This window comes from Echinops telfairi, unplaced genomic scaffold (genome assembly GCF_000313985.2).
Source record: "Echinops telfairi isolate 266 unplaced genomic scaffold, ASM31398v2 ScPeMD7_44;HRSCAF=162, whole genome shotgun sequence".
Taxonomy (NCBI): Eukaryota; Metazoa; Chordata; class Mammalia; order Afrosoricida; family Tenrecidae; genus Echinops; species Echinops telfairi.
Genome location: NW_022103942.1, coordinates 926362 through 953708, shown reverse-complemented (window position 1 = coordinate 953708; position 27347 = coordinate 926362). Strand labels below are relative to the sequence as shown.

At 44.1% G+C, this 27347-nt stretch overlaps 1 protein-coding gene across 2 annotated transcripts in view; it reads right to left on the bottom strand.

The window, feature by feature from the left end:
• LOC101650421 (nuclear RNA export factor 2-like) overlaps positions 1-27347 on the bottom strand; it is a 47707-nt gene that overhangs the window by 9283 nt on the left and 11077 nt on the right. The window lies entirely within an intron of this gene.

The following is a 27347-nucleotide window of genomic DNA, read 5'->3' as shown; positions in this document are numbered from 1 at the left end:
TTCAAATTGGCTGAGATTTGTCTGATGGCTCAGGAGGTGGTCTATCTTGGTGAATGTTACAAGAATATTCCCAAAACCGTGTACTCTCCTGGGCGACAAGAGATAACAAAAGAAGAACACTCCATGGAAGACAAAATAGATGAGTGGGACCTATTAAAAATAAAGCACTTGTGTACATAGGAAGATTTCATTAGATGAGGAAAAGCCAACAGTTGGGAAAAGGCATTTAGCAATGACATAATAGACAACGGAGTAATTACTAAAATCTACAGTATATTACAAGCCTACAACAAGAAAAATCTAATAACCCTCTGAGAAGGTGGGCAAAGGACCTGAAAAGATGATTCACAAAGGATGACATTAGGATGGCTAATAAACACATGAGGAAATGCTCCCATTCACTAGCCATCTGGGAAATGCATTTCAAAACAACCATGAGATACCATCTAACACCCATATTAGTAGCCAAATTTAAGAAAACTTAGAACAACAAATGCTGGATAGAGTGTGGTGAGATTGGAACACTTATTCACTGCTGGTGGGCTTATAAATATGTACAGCCACTGTAGTAAGTGATATGGCAATTCCTAAAACAGATGACAAATGAAATATATCATTACTGGGCATATACCCCAATGAAATAAGAACCACCACGAACGTGTGCCGCCCCATGTTCATTGCAGCACAGTTTGCAAGAGCAAGAAGTTGTAAACAGCCTAAATGCCCATCAGTAGAAGGAAGAGTGAATAAACAAACAAACAAAAAACCAACTCTGGTATATACACACAACGGAATACTATGCATCACTAAAAAACAGTACAGTTAATCAAGCACAAATGGGAAAATACTGTATGAGTCCACTGCTGTAGGAACAAGCAGCAGAACAGGCACAAGCTCAGACGTGTAGCGCATCCAGTCTGCTGGCCAGGGTGGGGTAGACAGCCTGGTACAGAGTTCTGGGAGAGAGTCTGACTGGTGCCAAGGAACGATACACCATCCTCTCTAGATGTGTATTTTGAAGGTCACTCTGCTGGAGGGCGCCTCACGTCAGCTGGGATCAAATGGTTAAGATAAGGGAAGCGGATGATGTATACTGAGTGGCTATCATGAAAAGTTATGATGAGATTCCTGCTAGGCAGGCAGACTTCCCTATCAGAGGGATGAAGGATACTGATGGGAAAATCAAGTCAGGAGAGGGGCAAGGGAGGAAACATGTCTGGTGCAACACAAATGCGTGACTATTGGTAGGAAAAGCAGGAGGACTGACCTCCAGTTGGGGGTGGGGGAAAATGACTTAAAATGCTTTGGGGGGCCCTAGAGAGGAGTGGCTTTGGTGGTATGCACCAAATGGGCCACCTTGATTCGGGCTTCTGGGTGCATCCTGGTGGGTGCCGTGGAACTCTAGGACACTGAATCCTGGATATTGAAGACGCACAGCATGTTTCAGAGGCTGCATCAATGAAATATGATGTAGAAAACCCATTGGGTTAACTGGACTCTACCTCAGACACACTTGTAACCGAAGGACTTAAGATGGAAAAATTCATGGTGTCTGAGAAAGCAGAAGATAGCTGTATCAAGATTGTTGAACTGTTATTAGGCGGACAAACATGGTTTTGCTACATTAGTGACTTCTGACTGACATTCTCAGTGAATCCTATTGTAAAAATTTCCTGACAATTAAGCCCCATTCTTTGTCAAAATAGCGTCATCGTGAAAGGATTGATTCTGTACAAATGAATTCAGATACTGTGATATGGAGTTAGCCGACATTGTCCCAATGTCCCTCTCTCAATAGGGCTTTAAAAAAAATTAGGACCAGGGGTTAATCAAAGCAATATTAACTGGAGATCGTTATTCCCAAGGGGGATGATCAATAAGATTTTCTATTATAAATTAACAAGGAAGTTTCAAAAGGGAGCCAAAGGCAGGTTAAAGAACATCAGAAACAACATCGATCCAGGAATGGGTTTGGGGCTCCCACTAAATCCTAGCTCAAACTTAAGAACAAATAGTTCTTACATCATGGCACTGCTCAATACTCACCCTCAGGAAGGGAACATATAAGATATGGGTGCTACGGCAAAGGGTAGTGCAGAAATCCGATGGTACCCGGTTATATCAGATAAAACAGTGCCTGGGGTCTTAAAGGCTTGTTTCTAAACAAGCAGCCATCTAAGTCAACTAAGTCTACATGGAAGAAGCACGCCATCGTCAGTCACCAAATGATTGTAAATCATATAATCCAAAGTTGAAGGAGAGAATAGTATCAGAGCCTAAGTTGTAGGCATCTGATTTGCAGAGGCTGTGGATGACAGTGGGAACCCAAGATATGTTTGTGGGGATTACATAGAAAAGAAATCTCCCCTGGTTGCCCTCTATGCACAATTGAGGGATGGAAGAAAAGTGGCTGTTACACAGAGTGCATTGGAGAGATGAGTTCTGAAGATCAATGGGAGAAACCGGATTTAAACAGATAAAACCTTGTCAACTGATCTCCCCTAGGATGCACATTAGGCCTGATCTGGTTTTCAACATTGTCTGTATTTTTTGGCTTTTTGTTTGTTCATATTGGGGTTTATCTCACATGTGTTATGTCCTTTGGGGTAATCCTCTTAAATTTTGGTTACATGTTTTTCTGTTTCTCAGTATATGAAACCCACTATTGATGAACCTATAGGGACAGCAAGGAGAATAAGGGTTTCTGGGCAGGGGAAGGGGGTGGTATACAGTGGTGCTCGTGGTGGGGGTGGGTAAAAGGGACCTGATGTCAAGTTCAGGAAGGAAAAGAATGTTTTGAAACTGATTGTGGTAGCAATTGTACATTTCTGCATAATGTGATTGAAGTATGGAATGCTTTGATATCTGTACTAACGCCCAACAAAATGGTTTTGAAGAAAAAGTGTACTCTGATGTTGTTTGGTGGAGCATTTTATTTATGTTATTTAGATCCTGTTATGTTTTTTATAATCATTTTACTGGGGGTTCTTACAACTCTTGTTACAATCCATACATCAAGTGTATCCAACATATTCATACATGGATTCCGTTGTTCTTTTCTAGACATATATTTTCCATTGAGCCCTTGGAATCAGCTCCTCTTTTTTCCCTCCCTCTTCCCCGCCCCCCTTTCTGTCTAGTAATTTTATCACTTACTGGAAGGAGGGGTGCTGAATTCGTTTTCATTTCACCTCCTTCAGTTTTTGCTTAAATCATTTTTGATATGTTTTTGGGTGCATACACAGTTTAGGATCGTTATGTCTTCCTGATGGTTTGTTCTGTTTATCATTGCATAACATTTCTCTTTACCTTTTGTAGCTTTCTTCACTCTGAAGGAGAGCTTATTGGCTATTGTGGTCTCAGATGTGCTTATATAAGGTGGTTTTGCTATATTTCACCCTGTATTAATTCCTAAGGAGTTTTGTTTATGTTTCCCATCTCCCTATCCCTCCCCACTCCCTGATAATATATCTAATTTATTATGTGGACTGATTTGAAAGTTCTTTGGACATACTCGGACCTTTAAGCAGAACAGAAATACTCTGACCTTTAAGAAGAACAATATACATGAAATTATATATTGATGTCTGTGATCTCCCTGGAGGCTGTCATGAAAAGATACTTGGGAGGGCTGAGGCTAAGGATGGGTCTCTTGAAGCAGGAAGTGGAGTGACAGTCAATTCATCTGGACCCTAGAGAGCCACCCGTCTAGGTCACTCATTTTCTGTTTCATGACTTATATAGCCTTCCAATTGCCCAGTTATGGTGAGTCTATCTAAGGAGCATCACTGAGCATTTAAAAGAAAAAAAAGGGCAAAGCAATTACAACATAGCACTCTATAATGTTATTCCTGGAAATGCAGACAAGAAACATATGACAGAAGCTATTGCTTTGTAATAATGATGAAAACACAATGAACAGAATATTTATCATAGTATTGGATCACAGGGTGAATAACTACTGCGAAGCATGTGCGTGATCATGTTAAACTTTTAGCCCCATTCTTTAATTTTTCTACAGAACATGAATAGAATTATGCAATTGATATATTTTTAAATAACCATTTGAAATTAGTGAAAAGAGGATACTCAAGTCACTATCACCTTAACAGAAACTGTAAATTGATTTGTAGCATCACTTACTAAAACAGAGAGAGGTTCATTGTTGGGTACTCACATGCCAGAGTAAGAAGAAAACTAACACTTAACCAATGGCAACCAATATTTGTTTAGCATGGGGTAAACTCATGAGTTTTCTCTCGTCCTCTCAGAAACCCCATGAGGATCATATCCACAGCCCTTTTCAGACCAGAAAAATTAGGTTTAGTACAATTCCCACAATGCCATAGCTAAATAAGTGGAAAAATAGGAATCATGTCTTAAGTTTTCACCAGTGTGTCTATCTTCACATCCCAGTTCTTCCATAGCTATTTCACAGGTCCCCCTTTAGTGAGTAGCTTTAAACTTTCATGGACATATTTCTGTAAAGATGCTGGAAATGTTGTTTTGTGCTAGGCACATCTATTTAAATAGGGACCAGGTGTCTGGAATAGTTGGAAATATATGTTTGAATCACAGGGTTGACAGAACAGGTTGGGGAACTATACAAAGATTTGGCATGCCAGTGTCTGACCTGACCCTGAGTGCTGCAAATGGTTAGTGTGCTTAGGGGTAGCTATGTGTCCAGTCTCTCCAGAGGGGTCTCCCAATGAAGACGCAGCAATGTGCTTTCAAAAAGGGGTCCATTATAGTTACTCTAAGACATACAAGATGGTCATGAATTGGAGTTGGCTCAGCAGCAAATGCTTTAAAATTAATAGTTGATAAATGAATCTATGTGTGCTGGTTTGGGCTCATAAGCAAGATCACTTTTGAGAATGTATCCACTTAATCGTTTTCTAAATCTACTTATTCCAGACACATTTGGACTGCAGAATTCTCTTATAACCACCTTTGTAAAACAGCATGCTTGAATTTACCCTTTCCCAAATGACTACTTTTTCATTAGGAGACACCTAGAGCAAAGAATCTCACTGCAGATTCAAACTACAAGTACGGCTCTGATGAGCTCGAAGAGCCTTTGAAAACAACGGTCTCAGAAGTGAAAGAGAAGCTTTCCCTGACTTCAGCAGACCTGCTTTCTGGACATCTGGAACATGTAGCATGATGTTCTGGGCATGCAGGCTTGTGATAGGCCAGCCGTACCATCCCCTCAGAGGAAGGGAGGGCATGTGTTGCTTGTATGCGTGTGTGTGTGTGTGTGTGTGTGTGTGTGTGACTATTTTGCATTATAGTATTTTATAATTAGGCTACAGGTTCGCCTATTCAAAAATGTCCTGGTAAATGCAACGCACACAAAAGTGGTTTCTACTGCACATTTGTTTCTTGTGTGTTGTGCATTATACGTGGTCATTTTTTTCTCTTTATTTTAATGTGCTTTTAAATGTTGCTTCTTTTAATAGCTTGGTGTTCGGTACATGATTTAAAATGAGGTTTATTAACAAAGTGATAGAATTGTCTGTATAAAAAATGGAGTAATATTCTTCAGGATACAGGATGATAGTGTTTTCAATGACTGTGATTACAGAGCATTCACTGTGGTGGAGGCCACAACTTGAGCTTTAGGGTAATCCAGGCTTTGGGTCCCCGCTCTGCTCTTTTATAGTTGAAGCACATGGATATTTCCAAATGTGAGAGATTTGTTTTTCCCAAAGGACATTTCATAATATCTACATTGCTGAATTTACATTTATTTTCCTACATTAGGCTTAACCATTCAAAAGGCAAGCTTCCTCTTTGTCATTTCATTTCATGATTTTTTTTGTAAAACATTCTCTACTTAAATATGTATTATACGTCTGTCCTTTGCAGGATTTGGGGGAAAGAAGGAAAATGAGAGCTGAGTGGCTGATGTTGTAAGGAGAGGGGAAGACATGACTGTCCTTAGACTCACGGCTAGATGGTAAAGAAGGAACACATGACAAACAGTAAAATGCAAGGGATGCACTGAGAATAGAATGAAATACAAATTGAGAAAACTTCTGAGGAACTGGATTCATTCTGGTGATACACTCCCCCCACCTCTGGATATTTTTATTTTCTCTTGACCTGTATCTTGTCTGCCCCATTAATTTCACCTTATCATTGGAGAAGCAGTTCCCACATGGATCTAAGAAAGGAGAAACTGTACAGGGAACATGGTATAATCATGAGTCTTAGGCACAGAGGCCTGAGTCAAGGTTTGTTGATCCCAGCATCACACCCAGCCCTGCGCATGGGCTTCTGAGTGCTTCCTGTCAACAGTGCTCGTCTCAGTGCTAACTCAAGAGTCACCGGGTATTGTCTATGGAAGTAGAGATTGTATTTATAATGGTATGATGTCTGGGGTTTAATCTTATGGTTCAAAGAAGACAACTTTGACCTTGCTCTAAATTTTTTTAATTAAAAAAAATAATTTTATTGGGCGCTCCTACAACCCTTATCACAATCCAGACATACATCCATTGTTTCAAGCACATTTGTACATTTGCTGCCATCCTCATTTTCAAAAAATGTTCTTACTATTTGAGCCCTAGGTTTATCAGCTCATTTCTCCCCCTCCCCCTTCCTTCCTCATGATAATTTGTAAATTATTATTTTTTCATGACTTACACTGTCCGATATCTCCATTTACCCCTTTATCTGATGTCCATCCCCTGGGAAGGGGTTATAGCTAGGTCATTGTGATCGCTTCCTTCTTTCTCCCCAAAATTCCCCTTAACCTCCTGGTATGGCTAATCTCAATATTGGTTCTGAAGCGCTTATCTGTCCTGTATTCCCTCTTTTTCCAGCTCTTATCTGTATCCATGTACATGCTCTGGTCCAGCCAGATATGTAAGGTAGAATTATGGTCGTAATAGTGGGGGTGAGGAAGCATTAATGAACCAGAAGAAACCTGTATATTCCATCGGTGCTATACTGCACGTTGACTGCTCCATTCTCTCCCTGTGACCAGCCTGTGTGATCATGAGGTGCCGACGGGATCAGGTATCAGGCATCAAACACCCAGAACAAAAAATCATGTCAACGTGAATGGGGGAATTGTGGAGTGGAATCCCAAAGCCAGTCTGTAGTCAATTGCACATTCTTGGTTTTATTCTTTTTCCCAGTGGGGTATAGTAACAATTTCTATTTTATAGATTATTGTGAGAATTAAGTGACCTAAATATACATGGAAAGCACCTGGAGAGAAACATTTTAGGATATTAGACTGTACATCATAGTGTGTTTCCTCAGAAGAAAATCTTGAATGTTTATGCGTATAACTATACATATAAATATGTCAGTCAAGAGGTTAAGAAACAGGTTTCCGGTCAAGATGGTGCCAAGGTAAGCAGCCCATACAGGAAGCTCCGGTGAGTCTGGTGTCCAGGAGGTCAAGTAAAAGTGTTCTGGTGAGTGGAAAGTTACCTACGAGGGGTCTTCTTTGTCCAGGAGGGGGCCCTGCCCCACATCTGCTTTATTTCAAGCCCCAGAGAGCTGGTTCCATATATCAGGAATTTCCCAACGGCTGTGCTACCCTTGTGTGCCCAGCCAGTGCCTCCCCCCATCCACCCCCTTGCCTGGTTGCTGCCTCAGGAACAGGACGGCTATCAGTGTAGAGTTTCCCAAGGCCTGGCCTGACCACCACATAGCAGCTGTCCACTCATGGCTCCCACCTGGAGAGCTGTGCCCGTTCACCTCCCATGGTTCCCCTCCCTACAAAGGGCTAGCAACAATTCCGCCTGCCAGCTCCAGTCCCTCCTGGCAGCTGCCCAGGGCCCCAGGGCCTAACCCGCAGTAAGTTTGAGTGCCTGCGTCTGGGTGCACCCAGTACCAGTGCCTGGGTCACCCCCAACTCCCACACGGTCATTCCTGCCTAGTCAGTGAGGCCCAGCCCCTGCCATTTCAAGGGTGCCTCAGCTTATCATAGTCCCAGTATCTCGCCAGCCACAGGGAGTGGCTCCTGCACTTCCTGCCCACCATTTCCCTTGCACGGTGGCTTCTGGCATCCCCTGCATCTCCAAGCCCCTTTTTCTCGCATCCAAGGGAACTATGCCACACCCTTCCTACGCCTAAGCCACAGGAAGTCCAAGTATCCCATCTCATGAACTCGCCCAGAGCCCTGGGAAAGTGGAGACTGGGACCAGGGCTTTTAGACCTTGCCACCTGCAGCCGCCAAGCCCAGTCCCTGCAGGCACACCATGCGCCACCTCTGCCTTAGTGGCGGGAGTCTGAATCGCTGACCAGAGCCTGGCAGGCCCACCTCAACTCTTTCCCAGAGTTGCCGGCTGGGTCTTTTCAGGCCTACTGCATGCTGCCTCACCTGGACCAGCAGAGAGTCGCAGACCAGGTCCCTGCAGACTCTCCAAGCAAGCACCCGGTCCCCAGGGTCTCAGATAGGCACTACCTGGGTCTATCAGAGCTCGGGGATCTTTGCTTCCCTGTCTGCTCCCAACCCACGCAGCGAGTGGATCAGTGGAGAGTACATCCCAGGCCCATAGGGCATCCTTGCCTCAAACCTAGCCTAGATCTGGAATACAGGGGACCAGCAAACCAGTACTGGGAACTACCCCAGCCCATGTGGGTCACACCACCTTAGACCCTAACAGCAATGCCACCTGCCCATTGGCCCCCTATAGCCCTACTATTGTACTGGAGCTATCCACCAGTCAAATTGTGTTCCCCACAGCTATCTCCAAAAGTGCTCACCACCTCTCACCACTGGTGACCGCTGAGACACCATAGCACCTGCCCTCACAGCAGCCTGACCAACCTCCATAGCAGGTTACAGGCAGCCCTTGAAAACACCATTTCCAGTAATGCAGTGAAAGTATTCATGGCCGCTTGGTCTACCAGAAATACGGTGCCCACCTCTTCAAAATAATCACATAAACAACAGCATACCACATCACTCCCAACAAGTCAACAAGAAAGACAAACCACATCAGCAGAGCTAACGACGTTCATAGAAGAATCTGACGTGTACCTGCCACACAAAAAAATTTTTCAGAAGGCTGCTTGGAGTCATACAGAAGATGAGAGAAGGTACACAGACTAAGGATGCAATGATAGAGGGGATGAAGGCCACGATAGAGGGGATGAAGGCCACGATAGAGGGGATGAAGTCTATGTACCAAAGGGAACTATAGGAGCTAATTGATGAAGTAGCAGAAGCTGCGCGCACAAGATAATCAATCTCACGTACAGACTAGAGAATGCTGAGAAAGGCATCAGTTATCTTGAAGACAATCAGGCATACCTCAGCAAATGAGAAAGACAACCAAACAAGATAATAAAAGGGGCAGAAGAAAACCTGATATCAATGTCTGATGCTATGAAAAGGAACAACATCCGAATTATTGGCCTACCAGTACAAGACACAGTGAAGAAGTCAACAGCTAAACTAACAAGGTAATTTCTGGAAGAAATTTCCCCACCCTAATGAATGAGAATCAGTCACTCATACGGGAAGCAGAGAGGACACCAAGTTGATTAAACCTCAGGAAGAGTTCACCAAAGCATATAATGAACTATCCAACTTGGAGGAAAAAGTGAAAAACTTAAGAGCAGCAAGAAAATGGAAGACAGTCACGTACAAGGGTTCTCAAGTAAGAATATGCTCAGACTTACCAACAGAAACCATGAAAAGGAGGAGAGAGTGGATTAATATCTTCCAAACGCTGAAAGAAAACAATGCCTCCCCTAGAATCCTTTACCTTGCCAAATTATCTATTAAGAGAGAAGGAGAGATAAAGGTTTTCCAGGACAAGGAAAAACTTAAAGAATACGCTGAAAGAAACCCAACCTTGAGGAAGATCTTTGCCAACTCACTATGGCCAGAAGACCAATGTCCACCAAGCACAAATAGGAGAACACCATATAGCCTAAGTCCAACCAGAAGCCAATGAACCGATACCAATCACCAAGATAACATGGCCACAGCAAGAAAAGATGGCAATAAAGAAGCCCTCCACAAAGACACAACACAGCAATAAGAAGGGTGATAGGAAAACACCCAAATCAAAAGGCACGGAGATGTCAGCAATGAATCCACAGATCATGTTAATAACTCTAAATGTCAACGGCCTTAACTCCTACGTTAAAATAAAAAGGCTTGCAGACTGGCTTGGAAAACATAGCCCATCAATCGGTTGCCTGTAGGAAACACATCTTATACTCACAGACAAGAATAAACTGAGAATAAAAGGCTGCAGGAAGATATACCAGGAAAACGGTGACAAAAAAAAAGCAGGAGTTGCGGGAGTTGGAATATGGCGGAGCAGGTGAGCCACATACTCTGAGAGCTCTTTGGAACAAGGCGGGTTTGGTGTCCAGGTAGCCGAGTGGAAGGAATCTGGTAAGTGAAATATCTCCCTCGGACAGCAACCCACCCCCATCCTACACATGTGTCCTGAGCCGGTGGCTCGGTGATCCAGGATCTGATTCTTGGGACATCTCGGGTCATCAGGCCGCTGCCACCATAGCCTCACTTCACCAGCAGACCGGGCCGACGCGCCTTGAGTTGCTTGGCTGGCCTGCTGAGATATGCGCAGTGGTGGCAGGACCCCTACATCAGCTGCCCACTCATGGGACCCCACTAGAAGTTTCACTGTCCCACAGTTCTCCCCTCCCCAAGTGGCAGCAATCTGCCCTTGGGCCCGGGTCCATCCCTGCATTTGCTTAGGGCCCACGTAACTGACCTGCAATCTACCAGTGGCTGCCTGGGTGACCTCCATAGGGGATGATCCACCCCATTGCTGCCTGGGACCTCGCCACCAGCATCCCATTTGCCTGCCTGCCCGCCCCAGTCAGCTTAGCTCCTGCTCCACTCCCAGCACGGGAAGCTGCGATGCTCACTCTGCAGCCGAAGTCCATCCTGCTTCTGTCCACTGCACTACATTTCCTCCGGAGCCACTTCAGACTGGCCTGCATCACCACAGAACCCTGTTCCCACAGGCTGGAGCGCTAAGCCTGCCCGTCCCACTGCGTCCCTCCCAGTGCAGTGGGCAGTTTCCATAGCCTGGACCCCGCGCCAGAGCCGGCTTTCTCCACACCGTGCACTGCAGGCTATCCAGCGCTGGCAGCCCGGAGTACTAAGCCTGCCTGGCGTCACAGGTTCATCCCAGGGCAGTGGATGCCGCCAAACCCAGACCTTGCGCCGTTCACAGTACTGGGCCGTACCAGGCCGAACAATAAGCACTCCTGCCTACTGGTATGGTGAGTGACACGGCTCTACGTTCCCGCTGGAGCCGGCTTTGTCCACCCCTTGCACTGTGGGATATCCAGCGCTGGCATCCCAGAGTGCTAAGCCTGTCTGCCATGGCACGTTCCTCTCAGGGCAACGGACGCTGCCAAACCTGAGCCCTGCACCATTCAGAGCACCAGGCCAAACAATGAGCGCTCCTGGCTACTAGGAAGGCGAGCGACATTGCTCTGTGTTCCCGCTGGAGCCAGCTTTGTCTGCTCTGGTGCACTACGGGATTTCCAGTGCTGGCAGCCCTGAACGCTGAGGAGCCTGCCTGGCACAGCATGAACCTCCCAGTGGGGTGGGCGGAAGCCAATGCCCTCTGTTTCCCGCCAGAGCCGCTACTGTCCGTTCTGACTCAGTCCACATCGCTGTGGAGTCTTCGCCGTTGACAGGGCCGGCAGCTGAACGGATAAGCGTCCCGCCAGCTAGCGAGACTAGGACGCAGCTTTGCTGTCCCCGCCAGAGCCGTCTGTCCACTCCGGCTGCATCTCAACACTGCGGTGCCCTGAGGGATCCCCAACGCAAACTTCTACACCAGCCTGCCCCAGCCCTTTTCAGCCGGCATAGGAGGCGGGCACTGCGGCCAGCATCTCCCTCAGCACCCCATTTGGCCCCAGACTTTTTCGGCCGGTGAAGGAGTCATGCTGCTATGGTGCTTCTTCAGTCGGCATAGCCTCTATCCATAGGCTAAACTCTACAGGCCTGCAGGGACCTGGGAGTGCATGCTGATCTGAAGAGCATTTTCCCCTCACACAGCCCTGTTCTGGAGACCAGGTCTGCACCACATACAATGGCAGTGAGGCCTCGCCCACCTCTGCGTTCTATTAGGCATCTCTAGAATTTGGATGGAAAAGCAGAGTGGGAAATTTATAGATATATATTTTTGCCTCCTGCTGGTTTTTTTTTCTTTTACTTTCTGCGTTTTCTTTTCTTCTTTCTTACTCCTTTTTCATTATTACTATTACTTCTTTTCTGCCCTTCTTTTATAGGTATCCTTCTCTATTTTTTTCTCCTTCTTTCTCTCTCTCCATTTTTTATATTTCCCCACTCCAGTCACTGAAACTTCTCACCACTGTTGTCCACTAAGCCATTGGGTAACTCTGCCTACACAGCAGTCTGACCCATCTTTATAGCAGGTCATAGGCAACCTCCTGAAAGCATCCATAACAGTAACACAGATAAGGGACCCTGGTCTCCCAGAATTATGGGGCCTACGAAAGGATAGAGGAAAATTCAACTAACCACATCAATTCCAACAAAAGAAACAGAGACAAAACACAATAGCAGAGCTAACGTCTCTCATTGAAGAATCGGATACAGATCTTCACCAGAAGGAAATCTTCAGAAGTCTGCTTGCAGTAATACAGGAGCTGAGGGATTCAACCCAGAATAAGGATGCAATGATAGAGGACATGAAGTCCACAATATAGGGGATGAAGTCCACTCACCAAAGGGAACTACAGGAGCTAACAGAAGAAGTGGCAGAAGACATACACAAGGTCCCAGAATTTGCAATTAAGCTTTAGGAGGCAGAGTACCATATCAGTGATCTTTAGGACACTCAAACTGATCTAAACAAGTGGGAAAGACAGTCAGATAGGAAATGAAAGAAGCAGAAGGTAACCTGAGATCAATGACAGATGCTATGAAGAGGAATAATATTCAAATAATTGGTTTATAGGAGCACAACACACCACACAATTCGACAGCCAAGATAGCAAAGGATTTTCTGGAAGAAAACTTTCCTGCCCTAACAAGTGAGAACCAGGTGCTCGTACAGGAAGCAGAATAGACGCCAGCTAGACTAGATGCCAAGAAGAACATGCCAAGACATATAATAGTTGTGAAGTAGGAACCCTCCTCCAATGCTGGTGGTTGTGTACATTTGAACAGCCACTGTGGAAAGCAATCTGGAGATACTTAAAAAAAGTGGAAATTGATCTACCTTATGACCCAGTCATCTCTCTACTGGGCATATACACAATGGAGGTAACAAATAAAACACGACCAGTCTTCTGCGCTCCAGTGTTTATTGTGGCACCATTCACAATCACAAAAACTTGGAAACCACCTAAGTTTCCATCGATAGACGATCGGATTAGTGAACTCTGGCACATACACACAATGGAGTACTATGCAGTACTGAAAAGCATGGAGGATCACATGAAACACGTCGTTTTGTGGGAAGAGCTGGAAGGAATCATGTTAAGCGAGGTAAGTAAGTCTCAAAAGGAAAGGTATAACATGAGTTCCCTGTGGTAAGTACAATCAGCACAGCAGGAATAGAATAAAAGGCACTTGTCTCACAATAAACGGGTGGAAGCATAGATAGTTGGGGGAAGGGCAGACCATACCCAGGAAGGAACATGAGAATCAAACATAAAGAAGGGGAAGTGGGCAGGAGGAGGGAGAACCGGAGTGGGGGAAAACTGAGTTGAGGACCTTCAGGGGAACAGGGCACTAATCCACCTAGGGGGTGAGTATTGTTTGTGTCCCCACAAAACTGGAATGTGCATACAGACCCCACCATGATGTGCGAAACCAGGAGGGCAACGTAATGTGCAGAGGAATCCACAAAAAGACTGGACCATATGCCCGGCCTCAACCAAAATCAGCCCGACCCCCACCATGGAAGGGAGTGCCACAGAAAATGAAAATAGATCGTCTGGTGAGGGAAAGGAACTGACCTACAATACCCAGAAGGAAGCTGAAGCAAATAAAGGGGCAGGAAGGGAGTGGAGCACACCAGGGCCCACCAAGCTCAGAGGATGATAGCCCAGTTCGGAGCGACCAATGCACAGAGATGACTATATTGCCCGCCCCACTGAAAGATGGGACATCCTGCACTGACCCATGGCCATACACAGGACATCACTGGAGACATAGAATGGGATGTGTGACCGAGCTCACCCTACCACACTGAGACAAAACACTGGGGGCGTGCAATGGAGCGGCGGGGGAAGCAGAGCAAGGAGGTCCCGAGGGAGTATCAAGGATGGACTTTGGGGCCAGGGCATGGAACCCCATCAGACTCGTCCGGAAAACACTCCTAAAGGTCAACAAACAGACCTTGAACTATTAACAGGCTTTTCTTTCTTTTAAATTTTTTTTCTCTTCTTTTAGATTTTTTATGTCACTGGCTTTTTTGTTTGTTAGTTTGTCAGTGTTGCTGACGTTGTTGCCGTGTTGTTATGTGCCACTTTGTTTGGTGCTGTTGAGGCCATCCGCAATTTTATGTACATATTATTATCTCTGCAGGTCTATCTAGATAAGATAGGCTGTATAAACAATGTGAAGAAGAAAACAATGGGACCAATGGTCCCGAGAAGACATGGGAGAGTGGGAGGTGGGGGAAGGGAGGAGGTGTTGGCCAACCCAAGGACAAGGCAACAGTGAGTGGTTAAAAACCAGTGGCAGGGAGGGGATGGGAGAACTGGTAGTGAGTGACCAAAAGCAATGTAAACAAGATGAATTACTGAAACAAGAATGAAGGCTGAACATGTTAGTGGGGCAGGAGGAAAGCATAAGGAAGTAGAGGAAAGGAGTAGGAAGGAAAGGGCATACATAGAGGCCTAACTACAGACATGTACATATGTAAATATATTTATAATTATGGGGGAAATAGATCTATGTGCATATATTTATAGGTTTAGTAGTAGGGTAGCAGGTGGACATTGGGCCTCCTCACGTACTTTCCCTTAATACAAGAGCACTTTGCTCAGCTAAATGGTCATTCCATGATACCCACCTTCCCAACATGATCACTGAAGACAAACGTGTGCATAAGCAAACATGTTGAAGAAACCTGATGGTGCCCGGCTATCAAAGGATATCGCATCATGGGTCTTAAAGGCCTGAAGGTAAACAAGCAGCCATCTATCTCGGAAGCAACAAAGCCCACAAGGGAGAAGCACACAAGCCTGTGTGACACGAGGTGTTGAAGGGATCAGGTAGCAGCACCAAAAAACAAAAACCATGATTGTGTGCTCACCTTCCCCATATAAATGCTGAGACAAATGTGTGAATAAGTAAGTGTGGTGGAGAAGGTTGATGGTGCCAGGCTATCGAGAGATATAGCATCTGGGGTCTTAAAGGCTTGAAAGTAAACAAGTGGCAGGTAGCTCAGAAGCAGCAATGCCCACATGGAAGAAGCACACCAGCATGTGTGATCACAAAAGTTTGAGGGGACAAGGTATCAATCACCAAAAGGGGGGGAATCATATCATCGTAAATGAGGGGAGCGGGCAATGGGAACCGAATACCCATCTGTAGACAACTGGATATCCCTTGCAGAGGGGTAGCAGGGAGGAGATGAGTCACTCATGGTGCAGTGTAGCATTGATGAAACTCACAACCTTCCTCTAGTTATTAAACACTTCCTCTCCCCCACTATCATGATCCCAATTCTACCTTGCAAACCCGGTTAGACTGGAGGATGCACAGCAGTGCAGATGGGAACTGGAAACAGGGAATCCGGGATAGATGAACCCCTCAGGACCAGTGGTGATACTGGTGATACGGGGAGGGAAGACTGACGTGGGGGGGGGGGTAGAAAGGGGGAACCGATTACAAGGATCTACCTATAACCTCTTCCCTGAGGGATGGGCAACAGAAAATTGGGTGAAGGGAGACGCCTGCCAGTGTAAGATATGATAAAATAATAATTTATAAATTATCAAGAGTTCATGGGAGAGGAGGCGCGAAAGAAAAATGAGGAGCTGATTCCAGGAGCCCAAGCGGAAATCAAGAGATTTCAGAATGATGAGGGCAATGAATGTATAAGTGTGATTTACACAATTGATGTGTGTGGATTGTGATAAGAGTTGTATGAGCCCAAATAAAATGATTTTTAAAAAGAGAGCAGGAATCGCAATTCTAATGCCAGACAAAACTGATCTCAAGGTTCAAACCATAAAATGAGATAAAAAGGGGCATTTTATAACACTCAGAGGACCACTTTACCAGGAACCTGTGAGCATAATAGATATATATGCACCAAATTAGAGACCTGTGAAATTTGTCAAACTATTCAGAAAATGAAAAAACGATATCACAGACTCAACAATTATAGTAGGGGACTTTAATACACTGCTTTCCAAGAAAGAAAGATCATTGGGAAGCAAGCTGAGCAAAGAGACTATAGAGCGAAACCCTACAAATATGCAACTAGATCTGATAGACATATTTAGAGCTTTCCATCCATATGCATAAAAAATACACATTGTTCTCAAGCGTGAATGGCACATTTTTGAAAATAGACCACATGCTGGGACACAAATCAAATTAATGCAAGCTATCTACAAAAAGCCAACAGCTAACATCATTGTCAATGGAGAAAAGACTAAATCAATCCCACTGAAAAAGAGGATTCTACAAGGATTTCCCTTGTCCCCACTTCTGGTTCAATATCGTACTTGAGGTCCTAGCTAATAACATAAGACGAGACGGACATCAAAGGTATCCAAATGAAAGAGGAGGAGGAGAAATTATCGTTATTTGCAGATGACATGATTCTGTACATTGAAAATCCCAAAAGCTCCAGAATTGGAGGACTGACAGCAATAGAGGAATATGGAAGAGTAGCAGGATACAAGAACAACAAAGAGAAGTTGATTGGTTTCCTGTATACATCGGACAAGACCATGGAAGAGGAGATAAGGAAGGCAGTACCATTCACAATATCCAAGAACAAACTGAAATATCTAGGGTTATATCTAACCCCCCAAATCAAAAGACCTATATAAAGAAAACTACAAGACCCTACTACAGGAAACCAAAAGCTACCTCCACAAATGGAGGAATATCCCATGCTTATGGATCGGAAGACTCAATATAGTAAAGATGTCTATCCTACCCAGGCACCTTTTAAGTTTAATGTGATCCTGATTCAAATACCAACAATAATCTTCTTCAGAGAACTGGAAAAACTGACCGCCAATTTCATACGGAGAGGGAAGAAGCCCAGAATTAGCAGAGACCTCCTCAAGAAGAGCATAGCCGGAGGTCTCATTTTACCTGACACTCACACCTACTACAAAGCCACAGTGGTCAAAACAGCATGGTACTGGCATAATGACAGATACACAGACCAGTGGAAAAGAATAGAAAACCCAGAAATAAAACCATCAGCATACAGACAACTAATCTTTGACAAGGGCTCCAAAAGCATCAAGTGGGAGGGCGACGCCCTATTTAACAAGTGGTGCTGATAACAATGGAAATCCACAGGTAGAAAAATGAAACAGGATGTCTACCTCACCCCATGCATAAGAACAAACTCAAGGTGGATCACGGACCTAGAAGTAAAACTCCAAACCATCAAGACTATTAGCAAAGGAATCAGGACAAACCTAAATACCTTGGCCCAGGGAATACAAAGGTTAATTGCAATAGAGCAGGGTACACACGCAGGGGAATCTGCAATTGACAAATGGGATTTAGTAAGGTTAAAGCACCTGTGTGCATCAAAAGACTTCACCAAGAGGGTAACAAGGCAGCCCACCGACTGGGCCAGGATTTTTAGTAACGACACAACAGACAAAGGGCTTATTACAAAAATCTACAATACCCTCCTTGCCTGCAAAAAGAGGGAAACAGTTCACCCTTTGAAGAAGTGGGGAAAATAACTGAAAAGAAGTTTCACTAGGGAGGAGACCCATATGGCCAAAAACATGAGAAAATGCTCTTGATCATTAGCCATCAGAGATATGTAAATCAAAACAACCATCAAATACCATCTAACACCTTTGAGGCTAGCCCAAATCAGAAAATTAGAGAGCAACAAATGTTGGAGGGGATATGGCGAGATGGGAACTCTCCTACATTGCTGGTGGTCCTGTAGATATATACAGCCGCTATGGAAGGCGGTCTGGAGATACTTAAAGAAGATGGACTTATGACCCAGCTACCTCTCTACTGGGTATATACCCAGAAGAGGTAAGAAATAAACCACAGCAAGTTGTATGAACCCCAATGTTTATTGCGGAGAATTCACAATCACAAACAGTTGGAAACAATTGAAGTTATTTCCATCTGTAGAGGAGTGGATCAGTAAACACTGGCACATACACACAATGGAATACTATGCATCACTAAAAAGCACTGATGAGCACATGAAGTACATCTTTTCATAGGAAAAGTTGGAGGAAATTATGTTAAGCGAAGTCAGCCAATCACAAAAGGAGAAGTACAGCATGAGTCCCCTGAGGTAAATGTAATCAGCATGGTAGGAATAGAAGAGAAGCCACCTATATCATAACATTTGGGTTGAGATACCAGGAAGTGGGAGGAGGTTGGACCAAACCCAAGGAGGTACATATTGGTCCAACACAGTAATGGGAAATGGACGGAGTGGGAAGGGAGAAAAGAGGGGGTTGACAGTGAAATGATAATGGAGGGAGCAAGGCACTAATCCACCCAGGGGGAGAGTACTGGTCTTGTCTCCACAGAACCTGGAAGGGGCATGCAGACCCTACCATGAAGCACCAAACCATGAGGACAGTGTGGTCACATGGAAGAATGCATGAAAAGAGAAAGCTACAGGGCTGGCCCCCACCAGAGCCAAACTGACCCCCTCCCTGGAATTGAGTTTGGTGGAGAGCAAGTTGGGGAGAAGGCGCAGCATGCCACACCCGCATGGAAGCATGCCAGGAGGGAAGAAGAGAAAGAGAGTCGCATTGGGCCCCACGCTGGCACACAATGCTCAGAGGATGATGTCCCTGCTGGGAGTTAACAGGACACAGAGGGGACTGGACAAATGACAACAGCACGTATTACGCTGTCCCCTTACTGGAGCAGACTGCAACAGAGGACATTTCTGGGGTCACATGGTAGGGAAGCAGTGTGGTCTGAACACCCCAAAACGGAGTGGATCAAGACGGGAGCATACCTGGCTAAAGAATCTGGAGGAGAAAACAATCGGGCTGACTGTTCGGGAGGACAAGGAAGAGGGGGAGTGGGGGGGGGAGGGAAGGAAGTGGTGTTAACAAACTCAGGGACAAGGGAAAAACAAGTGATCCAAAATCGGCAGCAAGGAGGGTGTAGGAGGCCTGGTAGGGCTTGAGCAAGGGTAATGTAACCGAGAGGAAATGCTGAATCGCAAATGAAGGCTGAGCGTGATAGTGGAACAAGAGGAAAGTAAAAGGAAATAGAGGAAAGGACTAAGAAGTAAAGGGCATTTATAGAGGTCTAAATACAGGCATGTATATATGTAAATATATTTACTTATAATGAGGAGGAAACAAATCTATGTGCATATATTTAGTACTAAGTTTAGTACTAAGGTATCAGATGGACATTGGGCCTCCACTCAAGTACTCCTTCAATGGAAGAACACTTTGTTCCATTAAACTGGCATTCCATGATGCTCACCTTCCCAACATGATCGCTGAAGACAAATGCGTGCATAAGCAAATGTGGTGAAGAAAGCGGAGGATGCCCAACTATTAAAAGATATAGCGTCTGGAGTCTTAAAGGCTTGAGGATAAACAAGTGGCCATCTAGCAGAGAAGCAACCAAGCCCACACGGAAGAAGCACACTAGCCTGTGTGATCACGAGGTGTCGAAGGGATCAGTTATCAGGCATCAAAGAAGGAAAAATCATATCATTGTGTGCTCTCCTTCCCAATACAATTGCTGTGGACAAATGGGGCCATAAGCAAGTGAGGTGAAGAAAGCTGATGTTGGCTAGCTATCAAAAGATATAGCATTTGGGGTCTTAAAGGCTTGACAGTAAACAAGCGGCCATCTAGCACAGAAGCACCAAAGCCCACATGGAAGAAGCACACCACCCTGTGTGATCAAGAGGTGTCGAAGGTCAGGTATCAAGCATCAAGGATCAAAAATCACATCATTGTGAATGAGGGGGAGTGCAGAGTGGGGATCCAAAGGCCACTTGTTGGCAACTGGACATCCCCTTACAGAAGGGTTGTGGGGAGGAAACGAGCCGGTCAAGGGGCAGTGTAACAACGATGAAACATGCAACTTTCCTCTAGTTCTTAAATGCTTCCTACCCCCAACTATCATGATCCCAATTCTACCTTACAAATCCAGCTGAACCGGAGGATGTACACTGGTACAGATGGGAACTGGAAACACAGGGAATACAGGACAGATGAAACCCTGGGGTCCAGTGGTGAGAGTGGTGATACCAGGAGGGTGGAGGGAAGGTGGGATAGAAAGGGGGAACCGATTACAAGGATCTACATATCACTGCCTCTCTGGAGGTTGATCAACAGAAAAGTGGGTGAAGGGAGACTTTGGACAATGTAAGATATGACAAAATAATAATGACTTGTAAATTATCAAGGATTCAAGAGGGAGGAGGGAACAGGAAGGGAGGGGAAAATGAGGAGCTGATGCCAGGGGCTCGAGTGGAAAGCAGATGTTTTGAGAATGATGATGGCAACAAATGTGCAAATGTGCTTGACACAAAGGATGTATGTATGGATAAGCGCTGTACGAGCCCCCAATAAAATGAATTAAAAAAAAGAAGTTAAGAAACAGATCAGAATTTCAGCTGTATTTATAAATGAGTAGTTGGCATGCTGAGCACTTAAACTTTTGTGCCTGTGATTTCTTGTGAAAATGATGGGTATGGCTGGCTTGGGGTTTGTCATGTACTTGGAGAGAATTATTATTTCCATGGGCTTGTTATACAGCAGAATAAAACCATTTATATTGGTAACCCAATCTGAACATCTCTCTGATCAATTTGCTATCAATTTGCTGATTCACTCACACTTTGTTAATTCCAGATTCCTTGTAGATAAAAATTAGTGGTAAGAAACAATTACACCTTCATTGAGACATAAAACAAGTACACAAGTTTCCCTTTCTCTTTTCCATGACTTCAAGCAATCCTTAATCTGCCTATCAACAGATTGCTTTTGCCTGTTCTATACTTTCTAAAACTTACATTTCTCTAGGGAACTAATATTTTGAAATTCTCCCAGCCTTTTCTTTCTTTCTTTTTTTTAATACTTTACAGATTTTCTTTCATTTAAGTCATTATGACGTACTCTACTTTGAGAAATCGGCTCTTCTTCAGTTATGTTTTTATACCTTACAACCTGAAGGGCTCATCATCTAGTGTTATCTCTGTATTTTTTGTTTGTTTTTTAAAATACTTTTACTGGGGGCTATTACATCTCTTATCACAATCCATACATTCCTCCAGTGTGTCAAGTACATTTGCACATATGTCACCATCATCATTTTCAAAGCATTGTCTTCCCCTGCCCTCCCTCACCTACCCTCCCTCACAAACCCTTGATGAGTTATAGATTATATTTTCCATATCTTACATCGTCCTCTGTCACCCCTCACCCACTTTTTTGTTATTAGCCCCCCTGAGAGGGGGGTTATAGTTTGATCCTTGTGATTGATTCCCCTTTTTTCCATCCCCTCACTATAAATCATTCCATTTGTGGAATATGCTGTCTTTTTTCCTTGCTTACCTTCGGTTGTGACTGTTTCCTATAGTGTTTTCCTCCTGAATCAATTCTGAGCTCACGGAAGCTTGGCTCTAATCCCTATCTAACTGAGGCCCTGCCAGTGGTGCAACTTCATCACAGACCCAACCATTTTGGTCCGTACTTTACCATTGTTTCTCACTTCCTAATTTTTTACAAAAGAGATTTTTCTCCATTTCTCACATGACTATTTCTGATATTTTCCAATACAGCTATGAATTTATTATCACTGGATATTGTTATTTAAAGACCATGGTTATAATTTTTAATGGAATCTTGTACCATAGTTGAATTCTCATTTAAATTGCTCAAGTAGTTCTCCACTTTGATTGCACATCAGAAGATTTTTGGGGAAAGAAATAATTATGGGTAGGCTGCCCCTAAAACAATTACAGCAAGACTTGGGGTCAGACTCATTTACCAACAGGTTTAAAACTGTCCCCACAATCCAAGTGTGAAACCATTGTTGAAAAACATTGCACTAAGGCACCAGTTTGGGGTTTATGCTTGTCAAAAGATCCTAGTAATGGCTGCCATACCATTTTACTGAATTTCCACTTGAGTAGTGTCTGTTTGGGAGACCTACTGATTCTATTAGCATAGAGCTGAAATGTGGCTTAATTTGTATGGCCTGCAATTTGAGAATGGTTTTTACATATTTAAACAGCTAAAAAACAAAAAAGAAAAAAATCTAAGGAAGAATGTCTCCTGATACCTGAAAACTGTTTGAATTCACATTTAAGCACCAATAAAGCTTTATTGGAACACAGCCATGCTGTGTCTGTGGTTACTTTCTCAATACTACAGCAGCATTTAACAGTTACAACAGAGACTGAATGGTGTGCCAAGTTCTACTATATATTCTGGCCCTTTTCAGAAAACATTCGTTGAACGCTGACTTACAGCAAATGTCCAATCATCACTAAACATCCGATCATATACACAAACACATACAGAATTTTTCTTTCTCTTTTTTTATATAGCTTTCTAGCCTATAGTGGGAGCTCCGGTGGTGCTGTTGAGTAAGCATTGGGCTACTAACGACAACGTCGGCTGTTCAAACTCACCAGTCACTCCTCAGGATAAAGATGAGACTATCTGCATTTGTAAAGATTTACAAAGCCGCCGAAATCCTTACAAAGCCTGGTGATGGACTGGATTAATATCAGCGTGCTAATTGAACATTTGTTACAATTTCCTGTTGATTCTCTTGAGTTTTAGTAAAGACATATATCATACAAGCAACATTGTTTCTTTTAAATTTTATATATTTACTTATACATTTGATCTTTTACTAAACTGCTTAGGAGATTCAGTATATGCTCTTGGACAGTGTTGCTTATATGAGTTATCCTTATCTCTCTTTTTATTTTAGAGGAATGCTTTTTATGATTCAATATTAAGTATGATGTTTGATATAATTTTCTAATACTTATAAGTTTAAAGAAGTATCTTTGTATTCTTTGATGAGTTATTATTGCTGTTCTTTGAATCATGTTTCTATTCTACATAGATGTGAGCTTTATTTAATAGACTATCATTCAGTGTAGAAAGGAGTAGAAATAAAATGGAGATGGGCTTTGAAATCATACATATTTGCATTCACATTCTGGCTTTTTCACTTATTACCCATATAACCTTAGGCAAGTACTTAATAGCTTTGAGCCTCAATGCCTTCATGTCAGAATAGCTGTTTGCCAAGTATTTCCATTTCTCTCCTGTTCGAGATATTTGGTAAAAATGCCTTTATGTAACTTCCTTCCCCCAGTTTGGGCAGGGAATGTCTGTGAATAGTTGTAACCAGTGAGTTGTGAGTGGTCATACATGGTTTATCTGCGGCAACCTGACTGACCATTTTTGAGATAGCGGTGGCTCTGTCAGTTCAGGTCTCTGAATCATCCCAGTGAGAATCCAGACGATTCACAGCATCTATCATCCTGTGATGGGTATGCTTCTGCCATGGACATGCAGTAGGAGTGAGAAATACACCTGTGTAGTTTTAAACCATAGATATTTCAAGCCATATTGGTGCAATCTTTCATTTATAGGTTGAAATAGCACCCACTCAGAAATTTTTAGGGTAAAAGATAATTTATATGATGAGATTATCATCTAAGGCTGAGTTCAAGAGAAACAAAACTACTGATGTTTGTATAAAGAGAGATTTATCTCAAGGAAATGGCTCACACAATTGTAGAGACTGACAAGTCCAAAGCCCATGGTGAGATATCAGTCTGGAAGTTTCTCTTAACTCACATAACTGTAGGGGCTGACAAACCAGGATTGACAAATTAGACAGAAAGTTTACTGCTGGTTTACAGGCTGTAGACACTGGCGGATTGCTGAGAACACCAGGTACTATTATAATCTTGGCTCAAGTCCTAAGGGCCAGAGGTCAGATAATCAAAGCCAGAGGAAAAAGCTATAGAGCTTAGTCCAACTGTCTATATATATAATGCAGGCTATACCTTTGAGGAAGCTCCCTTTCAACTGATTGGCTTCCCATAGCTGATATTCCCATGTAACTATAAAAACAGACACTCATGGTCCATCTATGTTGACACACAATCTTAATCATCACAACATATAGCATATGATCATGAAGCCTATTGCTGTGGCGTTCTGACTCATAGAAACCCTAAAGGAATGTCTAGAATTGCCCCATATGGTTTCCAAGACTCTAATCTTTGTGAAAGCAGACTGCCTCATTTTTCATTCCTATTGTTGATGGGTTCAAACCAGAGTTTTCAGTTATCAGACATGCACTCAACAACTGCCGCACCTCTGACATATAATAAGAACTCAAAAGTTGTAGCCATAGTTATTAAATAATAGAAACCATACTTTGAAAAGGTGTAGAAATGTGTGTACAGTGAGTATAAATTCTACTCATCCTGATGGGGGGAATATGGCGACCCGATAAGACGCATCATCCAGAGCTCCTGCTGCCAGACCAGAAAATTGGGAGGTAAGGCAAAGTGAACGGGGAGGTGGCGTCCAGAAATTAGAACTGGGGTACTAGGGTCTCTCCTGAATCTCTTTTTTGGGTGCGATTTCCACCCACAAAGCAAACGGAGAACGCATTAAAGTGCACCAGCTTCTGCAAGCCCGCGCGCCAGCAGCAGCTTGGCGGGAGCCGCGGTTTCTCCCGCTGCCGCCTTAAAGGGACAGTACCGCCACACACAGGAGAACCCCACGCGGGAGCTCTCCGCGCTGTTGGCCGCCCTGAGCTCACCGCCTGGGGAGTGGCGGGGGCGCCTAGCCATAATTTAGAATAGAAGAAAAAGCAGATTATTACCTGAAGTAGATCGCGGTGTGGGACAGGGTGAGCGGAATTCAGGGAGCATAATCAATTCCAATTGGCAGAGACGCCAACAACCCCCCAGTAGGCTGGATCTATCCCTCTGGGGACCAGCCTGACAGCTGCCAATCCAGAGCACATCACAAGTATTGAAAAATAAAAATTAAAAAGAGGGTGAAATATATATTGTAGGTTAATAACCCAAACTGCAGCACTCCCCCAGCAGCGACAAACAGCACCTGGGCGGGGGTCCTTAACATAAATCAGCACATGAATTAACCTAGCTGAGGACTTCCAGCTGCAGGGACTGGAGGCTTTTTGCATAACAAAGACCTGCAGTTCCAAGCCTCAGTCTTAAGCAGCACTGAACTGCAGACAAGTTAATTTGATTTTAGTCTAGCGGACCAAGGGGATAAAAAATAAATAAAAAAAATAAAAGCCTCTGAACTAGAAGTAGGACACCAGCAGCCTAGATAGGACAATAAGCCCAGCTTCCCTTTCAGTGACTCTACTCATAGCTGAGGAGGCCCTGCCACTCTCGACCGGGCTGAGGGAACCCCCGCCACCCCTGCTGTGGTGCTACATGTAACACAGGGCAGGCATACTACGGAAAGCCAGAGTTCTAGCCCTCGCAAATAATCCTACACAGCATCCGTGGAACCCTACATAAAGGGGGTACAGCACCCCACTACCTGGAGGAAGAGTTGGAATCCCTCCAGCCTCACGGACATTATCAAGCCTCATTTATCACCCTACCTACTACTATATCTTCCCCTCTGTGTTCACTAGCATTTCTACCCATCCCACCGCAGTCAGTTTCAAAGAACTCAGCCAGTCTCAACGAGCTGGGGTTCTTATTTTCTCTCTTCTTTTTCCCTCTTTTTCCTCCTCTCTCCCACTCTCTCCTATCATAAACCATTACTGACTTCCAGATCACTACCCTCCATTTAGGGCAAATCAACCGAAATAACAGGAAGAACTCCAGCCCACCCTCCGTGGGAGTGCTGAAAACCACATAAGGCAGCTGGGACAAGCACCTACACCACACTGCGCTGCTGAGAAAACCTCTGTCAGACCTCTAGCCAAGCTCATCAACTAGGGCAACATTGCCCAGCACTACTGGGTCCCAAAAGAGCTCACCAACCTGCCATTGTGAGGCAGGGTCTAAACCCTTTAGGCCCCACATACAAGTAATCAGGGATCAGCTATCTCTTTATCCTTTATTTCCCCCTTCCCACTCTCCTCCCTTTTGCCATCACAGGCAATCTTAGAGAACACAATTAGGTTTCTTTGTTGTTGTCGCGGCTTTATTTCTTTGTTTGCTTGTTGCCCCTTCGCCTTCCCTCTCCTTTTTCTCTCTCTTGGTTCTCTATGCTTCTCTCACTGCTTGTATGATTATCTCTTCTCCCTCTCATTCCCTTACATACCACTGCTGGTTCCCAGACCCCTACACTCTGCCTAGGGAAAACCTGTCCTCCCAGGGGGCAGCCTGACTCCTAAGACAGGGCCCCACACAGGACGAGCCAGTGTTACACACAGCACAGAACGGGGGTCAACTATTTCTCTACCAATTTTGTCATTTCTGTCTCCCTCTCTTTCCTGTTTTCTTCTTCTTTTACAATAGCTGTGTTCTTCTTTCACTTTTTCTTCATCCCTCCTGGTATTAAAACACCTCTCTCTATCATACCACAACCTCAGCAGATTAAGCCTCCACCCGCAGACCCCAATATATAGGCCAACAGGGATCTCGGAGTGCTTGTTGATCTGAAGAGCAATACCCCTCACATTGCCCTACTCCGGAGCCCAGATCAGCACCACGTCCCGTGGTAGGGAGGCCTCGCCCACCTCGGCCTCCTATTAGGCATCGCTAGAACTTGGAGGGAAAAGAAGGGGGGGGAAATCTAAATATATACATATAAATATAAATATATATCTTTTATCTTGTGCTGATCTCTTTTTTCTCTTTTACTTTCTGTACATTCTTCACTCCTTTCTTCCTCCTTTTCCACCACTGCTAATACTTCTCTTCTGCCCCTTTCCTATAGGCATTCCTTCTATCTCTTTTTACTTTCTTCTCCCACTCCCACTATTATCACTTCTCTTCCCTCCTCTTTTATAGCTTCTCCTTCCTTCTCCCTCTCCATTCGTTTTCTTTTTCCTCCCCCCAATTAAAAATTTTGTTTTTTTCAGTATTTTAAAATATTTAATTTATTTTTTAATACTAAATAACAAAAAAAGGGGAGCAGCTACGGCTACCCTGATAGACCAGGTCAAAGCAGACAAAAGGCACCCACAGAGGCCACAC